Source organism: Nomascus leucogenys, chromosome 4, assembly GCF_006542625.1.
Source record: "Nomascus leucogenys isolate Asia chromosome 4, Asia_NLE_v1, whole genome shotgun sequence".
Taxonomy (NCBI): domain Eukaryota; kingdom Metazoa; phylum Chordata; class Mammalia; order Primates; family Hylobatidae; genus Nomascus; species Nomascus leucogenys.
This window is the reverse complement of record NC_044384.1, coordinates 66127030-66149120: the sequence shown is the minus strand read 5'-3', so window position 1 is coordinate 66149120 and position 22091 is coordinate 66127030. Positions and strand designations below refer to the sequence as shown.

General features: G+C 44.7%; 2 pseudogenes across 1 annotated transcript; one reads left to right on the top strand and one right to left on the bottom strand.

Annotated features, from left to right (window-relative positions):
- Positions 1 to 1224: 1224 nt before the first annotated feature.
- On the bottom strand, positions 1225 to 2168 carry LOC100592302 (annotated as a pseudogene).
- Positions 2169 to 11668: 9500 nt separating this feature from the next.
- LOC115834757 lies at positions 11669 to 12657 on the top strand (annotated as a pseudogene). Its single transcript, XR_004029660.1, has one exon. The product of XR_004029660.1 is annotated as a 40S ribosomal protein SA pseudogene (transcript).
- The last annotated feature ends 9434 nt before the right edge of the window (positions 12658 to 22091 follow it).

Genomic DNA, 22091 nt, shown 5'->3' with positions numbered 1-22091 from the left:
TAAACTACAATGAGATACTATCACTAGAATTGTTGCTATTAAAAAAACCTGATAGGCCGGGCGCAGTGGCTCATGCCTGTAATCCCAGCACTTTGGGAGGCCGAGGTGGGTGGATCATTTGAGGTCAGGAGTTTGAGAGCAAACTGACCAACACGGTGAAACCCAGTCTCTACTAAAAAATACAAAAAAAAAAAAAAAAAAAATGGCGGGGCGCGGTGGCTCAAGCCTGTAATCCCAGCGCTTTGGGAGGCCGAGGCGGGCAGATCACGAGGTCAGGAGATCGAGACCATCCTGGCTAACACAGTGAAACCCCATCTCTACTAAAAATACAAAAAATTAGCCAGGCGTGGTAGCGGGCGCCTGTAGTCCCAACTACTCGGGAGGCTGACACAGGAGAACGGCATGAACCTGGGAGGCGGAGCTTGCAGTAAGCCGAGATGGCGCCACTGCACTCCAGCCTGGGCGAAGGAGGAAGACTCAGCCTCAAAAAAAAAAACCAGAAAAAAAATCCAAAAAAAATTAACCGGGCGTGGTGGTGCATGCCTGTAGTCCCAGCTACTCGGGAGGCTGAGGCAGGAGAATCGTTTGAACCCCGGAGGTGGAAGTTGCAGTGAGCCGAGATCACCCCACTGCACTCCAGCCTGGGTGACAGAGCAAGACTCGGTCCCAAAAACAAACAAACAAACAACAACAAAAAAATTTAAAAACCTGAAATACCAAATGTAAGTGAGGATGGAAGCTACTCGAAATCTTGGAATTTTATATTGTTGATGGGAATATCACTTTGGAAAATACTTCTGCAGCTTCTTAAAGAGTTCATATATACTTACAATGTAATTCTGAAGTCCAGCTTCACACAAAGATTTGCACTTGATGTTCAGAACAGGTTTATGCATAAGAGCCAAAAACTGTGGGTCATCTAAATTGATAAATAGAGGTATACTTATACAATGCAAAGCTTAGCTATAAAAAAGAATGGACTACTGACTCTCACATCAGAATGGATGAATCTCAATAGCATTATGTAAAGTGAAAGAAAAGAAGATAAAGACAAAACACTGTATAATTCCATTTATTTATTTTTCCTATTGGAAAGTTCTATTCTGTTTTGTTGATGCTTAAGGAAAACAGCTTTGCCCATAACTCACTGTGGCCTGGAGTCATGACACCAACTTATATTTGGCCAATTAAGAAAGAGGCCAAACTGCATTCTTCTTAGAAGGTCTATTCAGTTAATAAATGGCACTTAACTGATGTTTTTTTTTCATATAACCTTAACAGGAATTCATAAGTTGCACTGATTATGCCCCAAGAGATAAGGGACTGTTGTTAATTCAGATGGGCACCTCTGAAAAGATTTATCAGTTTTCTGTCCTGTTCCAGCCAGATTTTTTGGGTAACCTTGGGGAAAGACTGAAATTCCCCACCAGGCTGAGACTGTATGCTAGTTTTTACAACATTAATTAGAAAAAACAAGAATCCCAGCATGGCACCCAACAGACCTCCACAGAGAAAATCATCGACCAGATGAACACTGTGAGTCGTTGTGGTAGGCAGATGCTCCTTAATGGGACCTCGAAGGCCGAAAAACAAGACATTGCTGAGTCCATTCCGGGAAAGAATGGGCAGCAAGCCTCGATAACGCTCTCCAATTCCATGGCATTTCAGTGCCTTGAAAGCCTGATAAGTGCCGATAAATTTGTCATGATGCTTGTGGTCTTGAAGCAATGTCTGAACTCTTTCCAGTGGAGTGAAAATTGCTTCTGTTGTCCCTGCAAGCGCTGCTGCCATGACACGGGTTGCAAACTCTGGAGCACTGACATATTTGTGGGGAAGGCAGGATAAATCCTCATACAGACCAAACATAAGTGCAAGTGTAGTTGTCTTTTGCATCAATTAGGGAAGGATTCCAGGATACAAGTTTCGAAATCCATCCCTTCTCAGCTGAAGTATTGCATCCCGGGTTTTGATGCCATACAGCTGCTGTTGAAAGAGGACCTTCTGAATGGGAAATGTGATTGCTACGTGTTGAAGGCTGCACAGCAGCCACACAAGTCATGCTTCATTTCACCCACATTTATAATATGAGGTGATATACCTTGTTTTGAAGATGTTAGTATTGGCAGCCTCTTTTCATGAGCTTCTGAATCCATCATGTTGCTTAAGATCTTTCTGGGGCCGGGCGCAGTGGTTCACACCTGTAATCACAGCACTTTGGGAGGCTGAGGCAGGTGGATTGCCTGAGGTCAGGAGTTCAAGACCATTCTGGCCAACATGGGGAAACCCTGTCTCTACTAAAAATACAAAATTTAGCCGGGCATGGTGGTGCGCGCCTGTAATCCCAGCTACTCAGGAAGCTGAGGAAGGGGAATTGCTTGAACCAGGGAAGTGGAGGTTGCAGTGAGCTGAGATCGCGCCATTGCACTCCAGCCTGGATGACAGCGTGAGACTCCGTCTCAGAAAAAAAAAAAGTTTTGCTAGGTGCGGTGGCTCACGCCTGTAATCCCAGCACTTTGGGAGGCTGAGACGGGCAGATCACGTGAGGTCAGGAGTTTGAGACCAGCCTGACCAACATGGAGAAACCCCATCTCTACTAAAAATACAAAATTAGCCAGGGCATGGTGGTGCATGCCTGTAATCCCAGCTACTCCAGAGGCTGAGGCAGGAGAATCGCTTGAACTTGGGAGGCGGAGGTTGAGGTGAGCCGAGATTGCGCCATTGCACTCCAGCCTGGGCAAGAGCGAAACTCCGTTTCAAAAAAGAAAAAAAGATCTTTCTTTTTCATGAAGGACTTTTTTTTTAACCTGTAACACCATCTGAGCCTGGAGTTTTGCAGGATGTTAGCTTTTTGATAATGTTCCCAATTTCTTCCACTGTTATTGTTCTGTTAGGTTCTCTCTTCTGGAGTCAATTTTGATAACTGGATTTCCCATTGCCAAGGCATCCCGCAGGACGGTGAGTGAGCCAGGGCCCATGCAGGCACCTATAATTCCATTTATATGAAAAATGTAAAAGGGCTAACCTGTAGTGACATAAAGAAAGACAGTGGTTTCCAGAAATAGGTGGCTGAGAACTGATTACAAAAGACAGTAGGCAACTTTTCGAGGGTGAGGAAAATGTTTTCTAACATGAATATGGGGGTGGCTGCAATTGTTTACATTTGTCAAACTTACCAAACTGTAAACTTAAAATTGCTGCATCTTCTTTTCCATAAAATATACCTCAATAATGCTGATTAGGAAAAGGAGCTTGTATCTGAGCCAATCACTGGCAAACAGAATAGAATTACCTTGACTTCAGTTTATTACCTTGACAAACTTCAGTTTATCAAGATTCACTCCCCTGGGGTGAAAAAGAGCTGGTCTTCCCTCAAAACAGCCTGGAAGGAAGATAGGGTTACAATCAGCAGTGTCTTCTGCGCTGGGTCGTCTACATGCAGACTTTGGAGAACACAAATGCCCTTATTGAAATGATGGACTCTTCATCTCATAATTAAAATCCAACCTTTCATAGTAGTAATTACCTATTGAACCAAAACTGTGCAGAATATTAATGAAAAATAGCCATTCAATTAGAAGTCACATATGAAACAAAACCTCCAGCTCAATGAGCAGACAACTAAGGAACAGTAGATTAAGCTGCCCTGGAACAGCTTGTGACACTGTGACCAACACATGTGGTATGTGACCTTCTTTTAACTCTTCTTTTCCTTTGCTCCATATGGGTTATTTTATTTTCAATCCTTGGCTGCTTAGCTTATCCTTCTGGCTTTGAAGGGAGGTCATTGTTGGTCTAAATCAGAGAGGAAAGGCATATGCTGCTTAGCTCTTGAAATGTTTATTTTTCTCCACTACATATGTTTTGCTTCCTTCTCTAATGTCTGTACTGAAATTTAACAAGTCTGCCTTACACTGATGGTTCTTATTACAATGGGCCTAGGGTGGTCCCAGCTTCTCCCTAGCATTTTATGTCTGAGTTACAGAGCTATGCATAACTTCTGCTTTGCTACTAGTGATACATTATTGGTACTTAAGGAATTCAAGCACAGATTACGATCTGGTATCAGCTCACTTGAAACATCTGATATTTAAGAAACTCAATCTGATAGAAAAATAATCAGTGCATTCTTTTAGATTATTTAGGTTCTAGATACCTTAGGAATGTAGGTAATCAAAAAACAAACAAGCCTGGCCACATTATCTCAGTCTCTTTTCTTTGTCAAAGCCCTCCCTGAGTTAATAAAGATGTAAAGCTGTGCCCTGGGCTATAAAGAAGGTTAATATGAGAATCTGTTTGAATAGCACTGTGTCTTGGAAACCTGTAACTAAAAGTATTGTCCATTATGCTGATAATCCACAAATACATTCACTCTTGAAATTATTTATGCTTCAGTGTTTGTCTCTGCAGATAAGTGTCCATGTTTTCTTTCACTAGAACATGAAAACCTTGCAGTCCTTAGTTGTCAGGAAACATAAAAGCGAAACCTACCGCAGAATTATAATGATGAGTCTAGCATAGATACAACTGAAACATTTGCTTTTGTAAATGGTCTCAGTCAGAGCCCCCGGCAAAGGCTCAGCTCTAGAGACCTGGGACCTCTAGATAACATGACTCTAGACTCACTTCTTTCTTAAGGCCCTTCTTGCCCCTAGTAAAGTTCTCATTCCACACCTGGAATTGGTAATGCATTGTCTCAGGACACACTTGGAGAATGTCTGGAGCAGAAGGAAAAGAACCTCCCCATCCTAGCATGGATTAGAGTTTCCTGAATTGGGGTCCTCAAGAGAACCCCAAGCTGCTCCAATAATAAGCTTCCCTGTTTGCCGCAAACTCCATCTGAATGGCTGCCTTGTGGAAAGCGGTCCTGATTGTGCTTTGGATGCTGGCGTGGCTTGATCTTGCCCATCCCTGTCTTTCTTGCTCTCCATTTCTTCTTCTCCATGCTCAGCGGGAATTCCTAGACCTGAGTTCTAGCGCTCATGTTTCTCCCAACAATGTCCTAGCATAGTCTACAAGAATTTCTCTGTGGTCCTCGTTAGCACTATTTTCCTAATATTTCTGGTTCTCCCCCACTTACAGGCACATAATAGGACCCCACTATCATGGTTTCTTGAGGTTAGGTATGACCAGGTGACTTGCCGTGGCCTACGGAATATAAATAGAAACTTTAAGAGCCAGTGTGTGGGCCGGGCGCGGTGGCTCACGCTTGCAATCCCAGCACTTTTGGGAGGCCGAGGCGGGCGGATCACGAGGTCAGGAGATCGAGGCCATCCTGGCTAACATGGTGAAACCCTGTCTCTACTAAAAAATACAAAAAATTAGCCGGGCGTGGTGGCGGGTGCCTGTAGTCCCAGCTACTCGGGCAGCTGAGGCAGGAGAATGGCGTGAACCCGGGAAGCGGAGCTTGCAGTGAGCCGAGATTGCGCCACTGCACTCCAGCCTGGGTGACAGAGCGAGAATCCGTCTCAAAAAAAAAAAAAAAAAAAAAAAAAAAGGCCGGTGTGTGACTTACTTCTTTACTTGCCTCAGTTGGAAGCATATGTTGAAACGAAGCTTCCATCAGCTTGGATCCCTGAGTTACAATAGGGAACGAAGCCCACTGCTAACCCACAGTAATCGAGAAAGAGATCTCTGTTGTTTTATGCTTCCGAGGTTTGGGACTTGTTTGTTACTGCAGTATAACCTAGCCTATCCCCATGTTACGTCCTCTCCTGGGTGGGTCTTTAATTTTTCTGTTTTCCCAGTATTGTATAACATTTTCACATCCTGTATTTCATTAGATATTTCAGGACTTAGTTTGAATTCTTTTTTTATTTTACACCTTATTATCCATCATTATTCTTAGCAACATCAACATCCATGTTTACGACCTTTAGCATCTTAGAATCATAGTTCCTGCCCACCTTACCTGTAGAACGTTCCTTCTTCATAGCAGCAAAATCACTAAATCAAACCTTTCTTCCAAATTCCAATCTCCACACCCCGCTGCCTGGACTCATCTTGATTAAGCTACTTAAGGCATTAGGTGCCTGTTTCCTCATTGAAAAACAATGCTAATCAGCCTACCTTATCTCCTAGGGCTGCTGTGGGGATTCAGTGAGACAATGCACAAAAGCCTGGGCCCAGTCTCTGGCACATTACATGTGCTCGGGAGCTGCTTGCTCTAATAATTATTGTCATTATGATGTGCTGTCAGCAGCTGCTCTCTACCACACTCAGTAGACTTACTCTCCATTCTTGATATTTTGGATATTTTGTTCTAATTCTAATTTTGTTTTAAATTTCTAATTCTTGATCTATCAGCTTCCTTTGACGATGGAGGACTCCTGTGTTTTAGCTCCATGCATCTGGGCTGTGGCTCCCCCTAAATCACTCATCCCTTAACCTGGCGTTGACTGCAGATGCGTGAAGGAGCTCAGGAAGGCCAACAGAAGAAGCATCCAACTGAGCCCATCTAGCTGGCAACCTACAGAATCATCTTGAGGAAAATAAATGATTGTCGCTTGAAACCATTAAGTTTGGGGTTGGTTTATGATACAGCAAAAATGAAAGTACACTTTTTAGCTCTGCAAACTCAAGCAGGTTAGCCAGCCTTTGTGAATCTCTGTGGTTTTACCCATAAAATGGGAATCATATTTATCTTGCGTAAGCCAGGCACAGTGGCTCATGCCTGTAATCCCAGCACTTTGGGAGGCTGTGGTGGGTGGATCACCTAAGGTCAGGAGTTCGAGACCAGCCTGGCCAACATGATGAAACCCCATCTCTACTAAAAATGCAAAAAAATTAGCTGGGCATGGTGGCAGGAGCCTGTAATCCCAGCTACTTGGGAGGCTGAGGCAGGAGAATCGCTTGAACCCAGGAAGCAGAGGTTGCAGTGAGCTGAGAGTGAGCCATTGCATTCCAGCCTGGCAACAAAAGTGAAACTCCATCTCAAAAAAAAAAAAAAAAAATTTATCTTGCATACGAGGATTAAGCAGCTGGCATAGTAATGGCTCAGCAAAGGGCACGTCACTTATCTTCTCTGTAACTTTCTGGTGTCCTCATCATGACCATTATTTCCTCCTTTGTCCTTTCTCCTTCCTCAGATGTCCCTACTCCAGCTCTCACATTCAATGGGTCAATCCTGGATCCCCTTTTCAGGGAAGGCTCCCACCATCTTCTAGGAGCCCTCTTGTCTTGCCTTGCTTTCACTTCAGTTCTCCATGATCTTTCTCTGCACAGTCTCAACTTGGTGAGCTCCTGCACATCAGTGACTTTGAGATCATGCAGAGAAGACTCAGTCCTCTGGCCTCAGCCACAATCTCCATCTGTCCTGAATTTCCAGCTGTTTTTCTAACATTGCCATTTGACTATCTGGTAACATCGAAATGACAACGATCAAACTGTGCTCATGATTTCCTCTCCCGTCAGTTCATCTTCCATCTAACCATTCTTTTTTTCATTCTCAGAAAGAGAATTTTAAGTCAACAATTTCCTTGATCGTCTGCATCCAATTAGTCACTAAGTCATGTTTCTTCATTTGAAATCTCATCTGATTCCCCCTTCTTCATTCTTGCTCCACATTCCTCTTCTATGTCCCCTACCTCCACCCACATGGCCAGTTCCATTTCTCTTCATTCTGCTCTTTCTGTTTACTGCCAGCAGGTAGATTTTCATTTAAAAAAAAAAAAAAATTTGTCTTGTTTTTGTTCTTAAGAATTGATAATAGGCCAGGTGTGGTGGCTCACACCTGTAATCCCAGCACTTTGGGAGACCAAGGCGGGTGGATCACTTCAGGTCAGGAGTTTGAGACCAGCCTGGCCAACATGGTGAAACCCGGTCTCTACTAAAAATAGAAAAAGTAGCCAGGTGGCTCGGCGAGGTGGCTGACACCTGTAATCTCAGCACTTTGGGAGGCAGAGGCAGATGGATCATGAGGTCAGGAGATCGAGACCATCCTGGCTAACATGGTGAAACCCCATATCTACTAAAAAAAATACAAAAAAATTAGCCGGGCATGGTGGTGGGCGCCTGTAGTCCCAGCTACTCGGGAGGCTGAGGCAGGAGAATGGCGTGAACCCGGGAGGCGGAGCTTGCAGTGAGCTGAGATGGCAGCACTGCACTCCAGCCTGGGCAACAGAGCAAGACTCCGTCTCAAAAGAAAAAAAGTAGTCAGGCGTGGTGGCATGTGCCTGTAGTCCCAGCTACTCAGGAGGCTAAGACAGGAGAATTGCTTGAACTCGGGAGGCAGAGCCAAGATCATGCCACTGTACTCCAGCCTAGGTGATAGAGTGAGACTCCGTCTCAAAAAAAAAAAAAGAATTGATAATAATTTCACGTTGCCTCTGCCTCAAGCTCAAATTCCTCACTCCTGGTTTCTCCCTACACATCTGGTTTACCTGCAGGATTCAAACATATCTCCCACATCTCACTAATTGCTCCATGCAAAGGGTCCTTTCTTAGTCCAATATCTCCATTGACAGATCCTGAAGCAAAGATGAAAATGCTGATGGTTTATGCTTTGAGACATGCAAATCCATGGCAACAAAGAAGAAAATGAAGAGAGAGACGGGCAGTAACCTAGAGTGATGTGTGACTGCCTGATGCTGCTTCAAGGGAAGAAACCCAGCACGGGCTTGGCAGGCGTGTCTGCACCCTGGACTTGTCCAAGTGGGCTGCTAGGAGAAACTGGGCCTGGCAGAGGTGCATAGTAGAGAGAAAAGGGAGGAGAACTTTAGTCTAGCTCTCTCCCACTTCTATTTCTCACTGGTCAAAATTTATCCCACGGGGAGTAAACTGACCCCCGCTTCTGGGTTTCATCATGTGTCCCACTCTATTGCTACTTAGGGTGCCAGATTGTACACAGTGTGGTGTGGTGTTTCACTTAAGCGCAGAAGTGTAGGAAGGAGGAGAAACTCCAATAACAGACAAGAAGAAGCCAGACAGGAGAGCCCAACAGCCCCAGGGTGGGGGCCCATCAGATCTGCATCTCATACAGCCTGCCTATGGCTCTGCTCCATCCACACATTTCCAGTGTTGTCTCTATGCCCCTGCCAAAGTGATTCCCCACAACTTTTTCTGTTTTGTTGTGCCTTTCAAAACTAGACTTATCCTGCATTGACTGCTGGCATTTCACCCCCTTCGTGGAGCTCTTCCTGCCCACCTGTGGAAGACAGGTGCCATCTTGCTTGTTGGCCAGCACCCTCCTCCTCTCAGCAGCCCCTTCTCTATCTGGGGGAGGATTCCCCATGGATAAAACCTTGCTTTCCTCTTTCTCACTCCCAGCTCCTACTGTGGAAGAGAAGGGAAGGTCAAGGCTTTTTCACTGCCCACCTGGGGCACACAATGTAAGCTCAGCCAATCAGTGACTGGCTCTCCAGGCTTTGAGCCTTGAGCTGGTGAAACAAAGATGCAGCGAACATTTGAAGGTCAGACAGCTCCGGGTGCTGCAGTCTGCTTCAGCTAGACTGTTTTTGGTGGGTGACCTTGGCCGTAGATTCTGTTGCATAGCATCTGTGACTCTCTTGGTTCCTGTTTTCCAGGCCCTCCTCTCCAAGTTCCCGTGGATTCTATGATCCCCATTCTCCCTGCTGTGACATCCCTCTGATTAACTTGCCTTTGTTTAAGGTGGCCAGGGGCAGCTTTTGTTCTTGTGACTCAGAACTGTTTATACTTAGCAGGTTACATTACTTTCTGCCACCTTGGGACTTTTATACCATTTGGAGCTAGTTTATGAAACATGCTTAGCATAACGCCTGGAACATAGCAAACACACAACTGCAACCAAACTACATTATTGTCAAAATCAACAAATATTTGTCAAGGTTTAGACACTGTGGGGGAGTGGGAAAACAAAATAAACTGAAAAGGAGCATATGTTTCTTCTTTAATAGGAAAAATATGTTTATAAAATCAACAACGGTTGCAACAGAGATTGTATTACAGAGCGCATTGGGGCCACAAGGGAGCAAGCGGTTGGTGAGTTCTGGAACAATCATAGAAGGCTTCCTGGGGGAGGAGATGTTTGACTTGGGTGCTGAAGAAAGACCAGGAATTCAAAGGTGGAGAAAGGAAGGGCTAGGCATCATAGATAGTGGGAAACGCAGCTGAGCTCTGAAAGGATGGGGCTGCTCAGTGGGAGAGTGAACGGTTTAGGGTAGGGAGTATGGTTGCCTGGCAATTCTAAAGTCCCCTTAATGACTGTGGGCAGGAGTTGAAATGAGATGGGTCGGCATGATTCTCTAGCCACCTTCAGTGGCCATGGTGCAGTCCATCTTCTCCCATATTCTGCTTAAATCTCCAACTCCGCCTTCACCATGGTGGTGAAAAAAGAAGCTCTTAGAGAACCTAAAGTGTAAAACATTGTAGACTATTTGCCTCCATCGGGAACAAACAGTAGAAGAAATTAGTAAAAAGCTGAAGGAAGGCTGGGCTCTGTGGCTCATGCCTGTAATCTCAGCACTTTGGGAGGCAGAGGCGGGCGGATCACAAGGTCAGGAGTTCAAGACCAGCCTGGCCAATATGGTGAAACACCATCTCTACTAAAAATACAAAAATTACCTGGGTGTGGTGCATGCCTGTAGTCCTAGCTACTCGGGAGGCTGAAGTGGGAGGATCATTTGAACTGGGAGGTGGAGGTTGCAGTGAGCAAGATTGTGCCACTGCACTCCAGCCTGAGCGACAGAGCAAGACTCCATCTCAAGAAAAAATAAAAAAAAGGCCAGGCGCGGTGGCTCACGCCTGTAATCCCAGCACTTTGGGAGGCTGAGGCGGGCGGATCACGAGGTCAGGAGATTGAGACCATCCTGGCTAACACGGTGAAACCCTGTCTCTACTAAAAATACAAAAAATTAGCTGGACGTGGCAGCAGGCGCCTGTAGTCTCAGCTACTCAGGAGGCTGAGGCGGGAGAATGGCGTGAACCCGGGAGGCAGAGCTTGCAGTGAGCCAAGATCACGCCACTGCACTCCAGCTTGGGTGACAGAGCGAGACTCCGTCTCAAAAAAAAAAAACCAAAAAAAAAACTGAAGGAAGCTCCAATAATAGTGAGCGGTGTAATACAAATGACACAATGACAAGCATCTTTATAAACATGTATTTCTGGCTTTCTAGATAATTGGTGTCCAGCTATACAGTTCTTATTTGCGGGGGCTGGGCCCAGTGGTTTTGGGATGCTGAGGCGTGTGGATCACGAGGTCAGGAGTTCGAAACCAGCCTGACCAACATAATGAAACCCCATCTCTAAAAAAAAAAATACAAAAATTAGCTGAGCACAGTGGTGCACGCCTGTGGTCCCAGCTACTCGGGAGGCTGAGGCAGAAGAATCACTTGAATCTGGGAAGCAGAGGTTGCAGTGAGCCAAAATAGTGCCACTGCACTCCAGCCTAGGCGACAGGGTGAGACTCCGTCTCAAAAAAATAAAAACTAAAATAAAAAAATTCGTATTTGCTACTACTGTTGGAAACTTCGCTTTCGAAGTCTGACTTTCCTGTTGAAAGGCTGTATTGTTACAGATACCCAGCAGGCAGGGATGTCCTGCAGAGTCCTGGGGACAAATGCTGTCTACATGTCCGTATGAACAGCTGTCTTCTAGACCCCTCCAATTTGGCTTCCTCTTCCTCTGTAAAAGAAAAACACACCCACCAAGTTCCCTAAGGACCAATTCCCTGCCAAAACCAATTTTTAAAATTTTTTGTCTAAAAGTTTTCGGAGCCCTTGATGTCCTGCAAATGAAGGAGGAGGATGTCCTTAAGTTCCTTGCAGCAGGAACCCACTTAGGTGGCACCAATCTTGACTTCCAGAGGGAACAGTACATCTATAAAAGGAAAAGTGATGGCATCTATATCATAAATCTGAAGAGGACCTGGGAGAGGCTTCTGCTGGCAGCTCGTGCTATTGTTGCCATTGAAAACCCTGCTGATGTCAGTGTTATATCCTCCAGGAATACTGGCCAGAGGGCTGTGCTGAAGTTTGCTGCTGCCACTGGAGCCACTCCAATTGCTGGCCGCTTCACTCCTGGAACCTTCACTAACCAGATCCAGGCAGCCTTCCGGGAGCCACGGCTTCTTGTGGTTACTGACCCCAGGGCTGACCACCAGCCTCTCACGGAGGCATCTTACGTTAACCTACCTACCATCGCGCTGTGTAACACAGATTCTCCTCTGCGCTATGTGGACATTGCCATCCCGTGCAACAACAAGGGAGCTCACTCAGTGGGTTTGATGTGGTGGATGCTGGCTCGGGAAGTTCTGCGCATGCGTGGCACCATTTCCCGTGAACACCCATGGGAGGTCATGCCTGATCTCTACTTCTACAGAGATCCTGAAGAGATTGAAAAAGAAGAGCAGGCTGCTGCTGAAAAGGCAGTGACCAAGGAGGAATTTCAGGGTGAATGGACTGCTCCAGCTCCTGAGTTCACTGCTACTCAGCCTGAGGTTGCAGACTGGTCTGAAGGTGTACAGGTGCCCTCTGTGCCTATTCAGCAGTTCCCTACTGAAGACTGGAGTGCTGAGCCTGCCACAGAAGACTGGTCTGCAGCTCCCACTGCTCAGGCCACTGAATGGGTAGGAGCAACCACTGACTGGTCTTAAGCTGTTCTTGCATAGGCTCTTAAGCAACATGGAAAAATGGTCGATGGAAAATAAACATCAGTTTCTAAAAAAAAAAAAAAAAAAAAAAAGTCTTTTTAGTTTTTGATATAGCTGGTTGCTATTTTCTTGTAGCCTCCATCCACTACTTGGCTTTAGGGAGATGCCCTTTCCTAGCTCATATCTCCCCTTTGGGTCTCTAGTGCTTCTTGCTACATAAATAAGAAGACAGATAATAGTTCATCTCTTTGCAAATGTCCAACTGCCTTTTGTAACCATGTGTTGAAAAGCTCCATTAGAGCCAAACATTATCGTCTTATGGCAACTGTACAACACTCTTCCTAACTCATGGTGATGAAGATGATATCATAGAAGAAACTAATTATTGAATGTTTACTTGATGCCAGGAACTATGCTAACAATTCTGTGTTCATTATGTCATTCAATTCTCACCTTTTGATATACATCTTATTTTTATTCCCATTTTATAGTAAAATGGGGATATTTTATAGTAAAATGAGTAAACTGAGGACAAGAAAGATAAATAATTTTCCACAAATCACCCAATCAAGTAAATGTAAGAGCTGGTATTTGGTCCCAGGCAGTTTGATTCCTGTATTTTTTAACCACTGCTTTTTCTTGCGTAACATCTTTGTTAAATCCTATTTAAATGTATTTTTTACATTATGCTCTGGAAATTCAGCTATATAAATATAAAATATTACAAGCCCCTTGAGAAGAGATTAAATGTCAAAAGGCAAATGCTGCCTGGTGCTGTGGCACATACCTGTAGTCTCAGCTACACTACAGGCTGAGGCAGGAGAATTTCTTGAGGCCAAGAGCTCTGGCCTGGAGTGTGCTATGTCAATCAGGTGTCCACACTAAGTTCCACTGCAGTATGGTGATCTCCCAGGAGTTGTGGACAACCAGGCTGCTTAAGGAGGGGTGAACTGGCCAAGGTAGGAAATGGACAACGTCAAAACTCCTGTGCTGATCAATAGTAGGACTGCACTGTGAATAGCCACTGCACTCCCTCTTGGGCAATGTAGCAAGGCCTCATCTTTTTTTTTTTTTTTTTTTTTTGAGACGGAGTCTCGCTCTGTTGCCTGGGCTGGAGTGCAGTGGCACGATCTTGGCTCACTGCAAGCTCTGCCTCCTGGGTTCACGCCATTCTCCTGCCTCAGCCTCTCCGAGTAGCTGTGACTACAGGCGCCCGCCACCACGCCCGGCTAATTTTTTTGTATTTTTAGTAGAGACGGGGTTTCACCGTGGTCTCGATCTCCTGACCTTGTGATCCGCCCGCCTCGGCCTCCCAAAGTGCTGGGATTACAAGCGTGAGCCACCTCGCCCGGCCTTTTTTTTTCTTCTGAGACGTAGTCTTGCTGTCTCTCTGTGTGTCCCAGGCTGGAGTGCAATGGCGCAATCTCAGCTCACTGCAACCTCCACCTCCCGGGTTCAAGCAATTCTCCTGCCTCAGCCTCCCGAGTAGCTGGGATTACAGGTGCACACCACCATGCCCGGCTAATTTTTGTATTTTTAGTAGAGACGGGTTTTGCCATGTTGGCCAGGCTGGTCTCTAACTCCTGACCTCAGGTGACCCGCCCACCTCGGCTTCCCAAAGTGTTGGGATTATAGGCATAAGCCACTGCGTCCAGCCGGCATCATCTCTTTAATAAAAGAAGAAAAGGGTTTTCACTAAAAAATAAGAAAGCAGATGCTATCTGACATTCTCTATGGTCCTTAATGGAAGGTAGATATATTAATATAAAAAGTGCATTAGTACCCAATTTCAAGTGACAAAAACCCAACTCAGAATAGTCAAAGAAAGAGGAAAGTTTAGTGACGTGGATATAAGGAAGAGTTGAAAACCAAGATGGTGCTGAGGCTCAGATAACCCCTGCCTTAAATAAAGGTCTAAGATGGTGACTGTGATTTGCCATGCCAGAGGGTGATAGACCGATTGGGAGGAGTGTCCTAGGGACAAGGTCATGTTGTGCAAATTGGATATTCTTCTTTTTTTTTTTTCGAGATGGAGTTTTGCTCTGTTGTCCAGGCTGGAATGCAGTGGATGGAGTTTTTCTCTGTTGTCCAGGCTGGAATGCAGTGGATGGAGTTTTGCTCTGTTGTCCAGGCTGGAATGCAGTGGATGGAGTTTTGCTCTGTTGTCCAGGCTGGAGTGCAATGGCGCGATCTCGGCTTACTGCACCCTCCACCTCCCAGGTTCAAGCGATTCTCCTGCCTCAGCTTCCTGAGTAGCTGGGATTACAGGCGCACACCACCACCCCTGGCTAATTTTTGTATTTTTAGTAGAGATGGGGTTTTGCCATGTTAGCCAGGCTGGTCTTGAACTCCTGACCTCAGGTGATCCACTCACCTCAGCCTCATGAAGTGTTGGGATTACAGGCGCCCGCCACCATGCCTAGCCTGGATATTCTTCTGCTAACCACAGAGCCACAAGAAGGTGATTCTCAGAAAGTAAGTGGGAATGTGGTTAGACCATCCCACAGATGTTCTGTACAACAGAGAAGCTAGGAAATTTCTATTAACAATGTTCTCTAAGAAATGCTGTCAAAGGTAAAGGCCTAAATCAAACGGCGATAACTGTTTTCATTTAATAAGGCAGTTCTGGGCCAAGCAAATCATGTGAGTCTTCTGATATTAATCATTTTACTCATGTGGTTCTATACTCTTGCAAACAAGTGAAAGCAACGGGATTTTGAAGAGTAAAAATTCCCCCGACATTGAAGCAGATATACAACAATATCTGAGGCAAAAAAAAGCCATTGATACCCAGAAAAAGAACAATTTTGTGAGAAATATTAAAATGAGAACATAATATCTAAATCAAAATTATTTCAGAGTTAAGAAATTCAGGCCGGGCGCGGTGGCTCAAGCCTGTAATCCCAGCACTTTGGGAGGCCGAGGCGGGTGGATCACGAGGTCAGGAGATCGAGACCATCCTGGCTAACACAGTGAAACCCCGTCTCTACTAAAAAATACAAAAAAATTAGCCGGGCGTGTTGGTGGGCGCCTGTGGTCCCAGCTACTCGGGAGGCTGAGGCAGGAGAATGGCGTGAACCCAGGAGGTGGAGGTTGCAGTGAGCCGAGATCGCGCCACCGCACTCCAGCCTGGGGGACAGAGAAAGACTCCGTCTCAAAAAAAAAAAAAAAAAAAAGAAATTCAGAATTAGTTAGAGGCATTCTACTCAGGCCTGGAACACACTCAGGATAAGATTTAGCTTTGAAGGAAGATTTGTTTTCTTTTCTTCTGAAACTGACTCTTTTGAAGTAGCTACTTCATTATTTAAGTTTCATATATTTCTATTTTTTATTTCAAAATACATAATCTATTGAAAAGCCATCACAATTTATTTTTGTTAACTGCACAATGGAGAGCCTGGTTTCAGGTTATAGGATATTTTAGGGTAAGGCTAGGTTGCCTTTTTAAAGGACTCTAAAATACAATGGCTTAAATCAAATACTATTTTATCTCTTTTAGCCATTAGGCAGTCTAGGCAGCCAGATGATTTTTTTCATTTTTTTCTTTTCTTTTCTTTTTTTTTTTTTTTGAGACAGATTTTCACTCTTGTTGCCGAGGCTGGAGTGCAATGGTGCGATCTTGGCTCACAGCAACCTCCGCCTCTCAGGTTCAAGCAATTCTCCTGCCTCAGCCTCCCGAGTAGCTGGGATTACAGGCATGCACCAACACACGTGGCTAATTTTGTATTTTTAGTAGAGAGGAGGTTTCTCCATGTTGGTCAGGCTGGTCTCAAATTCCTGACTTCAGGTGATCCACCCATCTCAGCCTTCCAAAGTGCTGCGATTACAGGTATGAGCCACAGTGCCCAGCCTGATGGCTCTTTTTCATAAAGTTATTAACTTTTCTCTCATCTTGTTGCTTCACCATCCTCCAGGAGTGGTCTTCACTTGTAGGGTTAAAGCAGTATGACAGAACAGCATCTGAGTTTCAGTTTAAGTTGAAAGGGGACACACCCAGTGTCTGGAGCAAGGAGGTCATCTTGAGTTGGCAGGCCTCAAGTTTCACACCTCACCTCTGCTCACATCCTGTTGACCTGAACCTAGTCAGAGCTTGTGATGGACCAAATGTTTGTTCCCCCCAAATTCATGTGTCGAAGCCCTTTTCCCCAGTGTGGCTGAATTTGGAAATGGGACCTCTGAGAAAGTAATTAAGGTTAAATGAGGTAGTAAGAATGGGGCTCTGATCCAATAGAATTTGTGTTCTTGTAAGAAGAGATACTTATGAAAGCTTGCTCTTTGTCTCCACCACGTGAGGTCACAGTGAGAAGGTGGCTGCCTGCAAGCCAGGAAGAGAGCCCTCACCAGAAACTGAATGCTGCCAGAACTTGATTTGGGACTTTCAGCCTCCAGAACTATAAGAAAATAAGTTTCTGTCGTTTAAGCCTCCCAGCCTGTGATAGTTTGTTACAGCAGCCTGGGCAGACTAATACAGATTTAAACCTAGCTTTGAGGGAGGCTGGCAATGCAGTGCCCACCTGGTGACCTACCTGGGTGACCCAGTGCTCAGAAGAATAGGAGCCTGGATTTCGGGAGGCAACTAGCAGTCTGTTACCTGGGCTATAAACAGAGTTCTGCCTATCACTTTATAGCCACTTTGTCCAAATTGTTCCCAGAGTTTATGGCACAACTTGCATGAAAACCAAAGCTTACAAACCTTATGAATAGCAATTTTGTCCCTTCCCAGACACCACGTTCTCCACTGCTATCCTCTGAGACCTCTATTCTTCCTTCTCTTTTTTCCAGTATTCAGGTAATTCTTTCAAATTCTTCCATCTTCTGCTCTTTACCATGGGCACAAATGGAATCTTCAGGCTCTACTTCAATCCTAATATAGATACTCATTTTCCCCCCTAACTTCATCTCCACTTGCTTCCTGGGAGTAGCCTTTGCCTAATGTATTAGTTCCCTACTGCTACTGTAACAAATTATCACACACTTCTTGACATAAAACACTACAAACTATAAGATAACAATTCGTATTGTTATCTTATAGTTCCGGAATTCCAAAGTCCAAAATGGGTTTCACCTGGGCAAACTCAAGGTGTCCTTACAGCTGGCTCTTTCTGGAGGCTGTAGGGGAAGATCTGTGTCCTTGCCTTCCCAGGATCTAGAAGCTGCTCACATTCCAGGACTCATGATCCCCACCCCCATCTTCAAAGCCAGCAATGGCTGGTTGAGTCCTTCTCACATTGAATCACTGAGTCTTCCTCTCCTACTCTCTCTTTCACGTATGAAGACTTCTACTGATTACATTAGTCTGCTTGATGAATCCTAGATAATCTCCTCATCTTAAGACTCTTATTTAATCACATGTGCAAAGCGCCTTTTGTCATGTAATATAATGTATTTCCAGGTTCCAGCCATTAGGACATGGGACACGCACCTTTGAGGGAACATTTTTGCCTCCCACCTCCAATTTGCCTTCATTGACTGCTAGTCCTTCCAGCCCTCACCCCTGCCTAAAGCGAAGGGTCTCAAACACCTTATTTCTAGCCATGAGACCTTAAGGAGCTTTTCCTATGGTCAGCCCCTCTAACTTTCTTCTAGATCAGACTCTGACACCATAACCAATTCTAGTAACTGACCTCTTGCCTCTATCCTTGTAACCAAGCCCCTAGCTTTACATTCAGGCCTCCTGCCTGGATCCTGGTGTGATGCTCCTGTGCCCAAGTCTCTGCCTTGTGTCTCAGTTCCTTTAGAACTAAGAGGCAGCCTTGCTTGTACTAACTCTCCAGAGAAACAGTCCTGTCCCATATTCTGGGCACCGTGGCTGGATCCCTGCTATGCTGGTGTCAGGATACGAGGAAAAATACTCGCCAGGCCAGGCTTCCTCATACAGCCTGTGACCACGCTCTGAATGTGGCTCCCCCAGCCTGCTCAGCCACCAATGACCAGAACCTGGATTTTCTACATGCAGGAGCAGGTCAGTCTAGCTGTGTTTCTGAAACTTTGCTTCACATTAGAATTACCTGGAGATCCTTAGAAATATCTAGATGTCCAAGCTGTACCCCATACCAATTGAATCATAATCTCTGGGGGGTGGAAACCAGCATCGGTATTTTTTAAATTCCTCCACTGATTTCAATTTGCAGACAAGATGGAGAACAAGCAAGCAAGCTACGTGCTGCTCTAGAGGTACTCTGCCTGTCCGCAGCATCAGCATCATGGGGAGCTTGTTAGAAATGCAGGAACTCAGGCCTCCAACCCAGAACTACTGAACTAGAATCTGGATTTCAACAGGATCACCCAAGGGATTTGAAAGCTCCAACTTATCTCAGCCTGTGTGAGCCTGGTTTTGAAAATGGTCATAATTAAGCTTTTTTTAATGTTAAAAAATATAATAGTATTAGTGAAATTACTGAAATAAGAATTCATATTCCAGCACTTTGGGAGGCTGAGGTGGGCAGATCACTTGAGCTCAGTAGTTCAAGACCAGCTTGGACAACATGGCAAAACCCGTCTCTGCCCCCCAAAAAGAAAAGTAATCATAATAATAATACAAAGATTAGCCAAGTGTGGCAGTGTGCGCCTGTAGTCCCAGCTACTCAAGAGGCTGAGATGGGCGACCATTGAGCTCAGCAGGTTAAGGCTGCAGTGAGCCAACATCATGCCACTGCACTCCAGCCTGGGTGACAGAATGTCTTCTAGACATTCTGTCTAAAAGGAAAAAAAAAAAAAGAAAGAAAAAGAAAAAGAAAAAAAAGAATTCATTCATCTTTATTGATCATTTGACATGTGCAAGGCAGAGTGCTGGTGACTTCTGGTGACTTCTATACATTGGCTCATTTAATGCTTACAATAAGCCTTCTTTTTTTTTTTTGGAGACGGAGTCTTGCTCTGTCGCCCAGGCTGGAGTGCAGTGGCATGATCTTGGCTCACTGCAAGCTCCCCCTCCTGGGTTCACGCCATTCTCCTGCCTCAGCCTCCCGAGTAGCTGGGACTACAGGCACCCGCCACCACGCCCAGCTAATTTTTTGTATTTTTAGTAGAGATGGGGTTTCGCAGTGTTAGCCAGGATGGTCTCGATCTCCTGACCTCAGGTGATCCACCCCTCTTGGCCTCCCAAAGTGCTGGGATTACAGGTGTGAGCCATCACGCCCGGCCATACAATAAGCCTTCTTAGCAAAACCTTCCCAAACTGCCCAGTCGGTACCTGGTCCTCCCATTCTTTATCTTAGTAACCAGATATTTCCTTGATAGCACTTATTAAATTTATGATTATTTTTTCTTTTTTCTGCCTTAATCATCAGACTGCATGCTCCACACGGTGGGAAATGTCATATGTTTTTCTCATTTCATGGTATATCCTTAGCACTGGCACTTAGTAGCCACTTAAAAAATGTTTATTGAATGAATGAAGTAGGCACTATTGCTATCTCTATTTTACAGATGAGGAACTTGCCCAAGATGTCACTGCTAGTAAGCGTGGGGGAAGAATGTGAACCATCGCTGAGCCCGGCCTGAGCTTTTCTTCACTATCTAAAACATCCATACCTCTACCCATCTTCTGACCACCTGAACACAACTGTTTACTTCTGTATGTTGGTTTTCTAGTTCCTTGTTTGCACATGAGCTTTTTAAAAACTATTATTATTATTATTTTGAGATGGAGTTTTGCTCTTGTTGTCCAGGCTGGAGTGCAATGGCATGATCTCGGCTCACCGCAGCCTTTGCCTCTCAGGTTCAAGTGATTCTCCTGCCTCAGCGTCCCAGGTAGCTGGGATTACAGGTACACACCAACACGCCCGGCTAATTTTTGTATTTTTGGTAGAGATGGGGTTTCACTATGTTGACCAGGCTGGTCTCGAACTCCTAACCTCAGGTGATCCACCCGTCTTGGCCTCCCAAAGTGCTGAGATTACAGGCTTGAGCCACCACGCCTGGCCACATGTGCTTATTTTATATACATAATTGCAATCAGAATGTCTATGTTATTTGGAATTTTGCATTTCTTAACATATGAGTTGTTTTTCATTGCAGAATTTCACAATTCAAAAGTAGCTACATAATAGCCTGTCATATTGATTTATAAAGTCCTTAACCATTTAAACGATTGCTTGACATTTAGGCATTTTCAATTGTTCTTTATTTATAGGTGACTTTGAAGCAAGGATCTTTTTGTGTCCAGTTGAGTTGAATTTTTACTTTCTCACAAAACATGAACATTCTTGTTATACTCATTTTCAACTTGAACAAGCCAGCCCTGCACTTTCATGGTGCTCTAGGTAATTTAGATATTTTCCAAGCACGCTAAAGACTGGAAAAATTTGTACTGCAGGGTTTTTAGAAGGTGTGTAGAATTATGACATTTTTACTGCTGCATTTTATCCAAGTTTGTTCTGAATTCTTTTTGTTGAAATCGTTTCTGCTTAATTTTGAGCAGTGATAAATAGTGCCAATTTGCAACTTTTGGTGCTTCCTATTCACTCTCCAGAGGTCTGACCGCTTGCCTCCCTTGAAATTACACACGTGAGATCCCTGCTTTCAGTTCAAAGATAAGGTCCCATCGACCTCCTGCCTGAATTTCTAGGAGCCCAGGATATGGGGAAACCCAGAATATGGGGCCACCCCTTGTGATTCCTCCAGTGTGGTTTTTTTTTTTTTTTTTTTTTTTTTTTTTCAGACGGAGTCTTGCTCTGTCGCCCAGGCTGGGGTGCAGTGGCGCCATCCCGGCTCACTGCAAGCTCCGTCTCCCGGGTTCACACCATTCTCCTGTCTCAGCCTCCCGAGTAGCTGGGACTACAGGCGCCTGCCACCATGCCTGGCTAATTTTTTGTATTTTTAGTGGAGACAGGGTTTCACTGTGTTAGCCAGGATGGTCTCTATCTCCTGACCTCAGGTGATCCACCCGCCTCGGCCTCCCAAAGTGCTGGGATTACAGGCGTGAGCCACCGGCTCCAGGTTTGCTTTTGAAACCGGCCCTCCAGTTTGCTTTTGATCAACATCCTCTGTGATTTCAGCATGGTGTTGTAAAGGACTATGGACTAGAAACCAGACCTGGGGTCTAGCTCTAGACCAGACATTTGCTGACACTCAGAACTCACTTCCATATCTCTTGGCAAGCATCTCATAGAGCTGTGAAGATCCCAAAAGATAATCTATATGAATGCTAGGTCTGTGTGTGCAGTTATTTCAGTGCATAAATGCTTATAATTCTGCATTTTAATCGCTATGTGCCTAATACTATAATATTTGATCATTTATTAAATACTGTTTACTTATTTAATAATTAAATAGCAACATTTAAATAGTTAAGAACGTCTGCATTTTAAATTTAGTACTGTATGGAGTATTCACTGAACTATATTGCATCCTTTTAAAACGGCCAAACTATCATTTTGTTCCAAGATTTTTAAAAATTAATTGATGGCTAAGTATTATAACTAAGTTCTACTCACTAGATGTGTAAGGAAGTGTCCTCAGAAAAACAGGAATTGATAGAGTTGTCAAATCGATTCACACAAGTGAGAGGAAATTATCTTCCTAT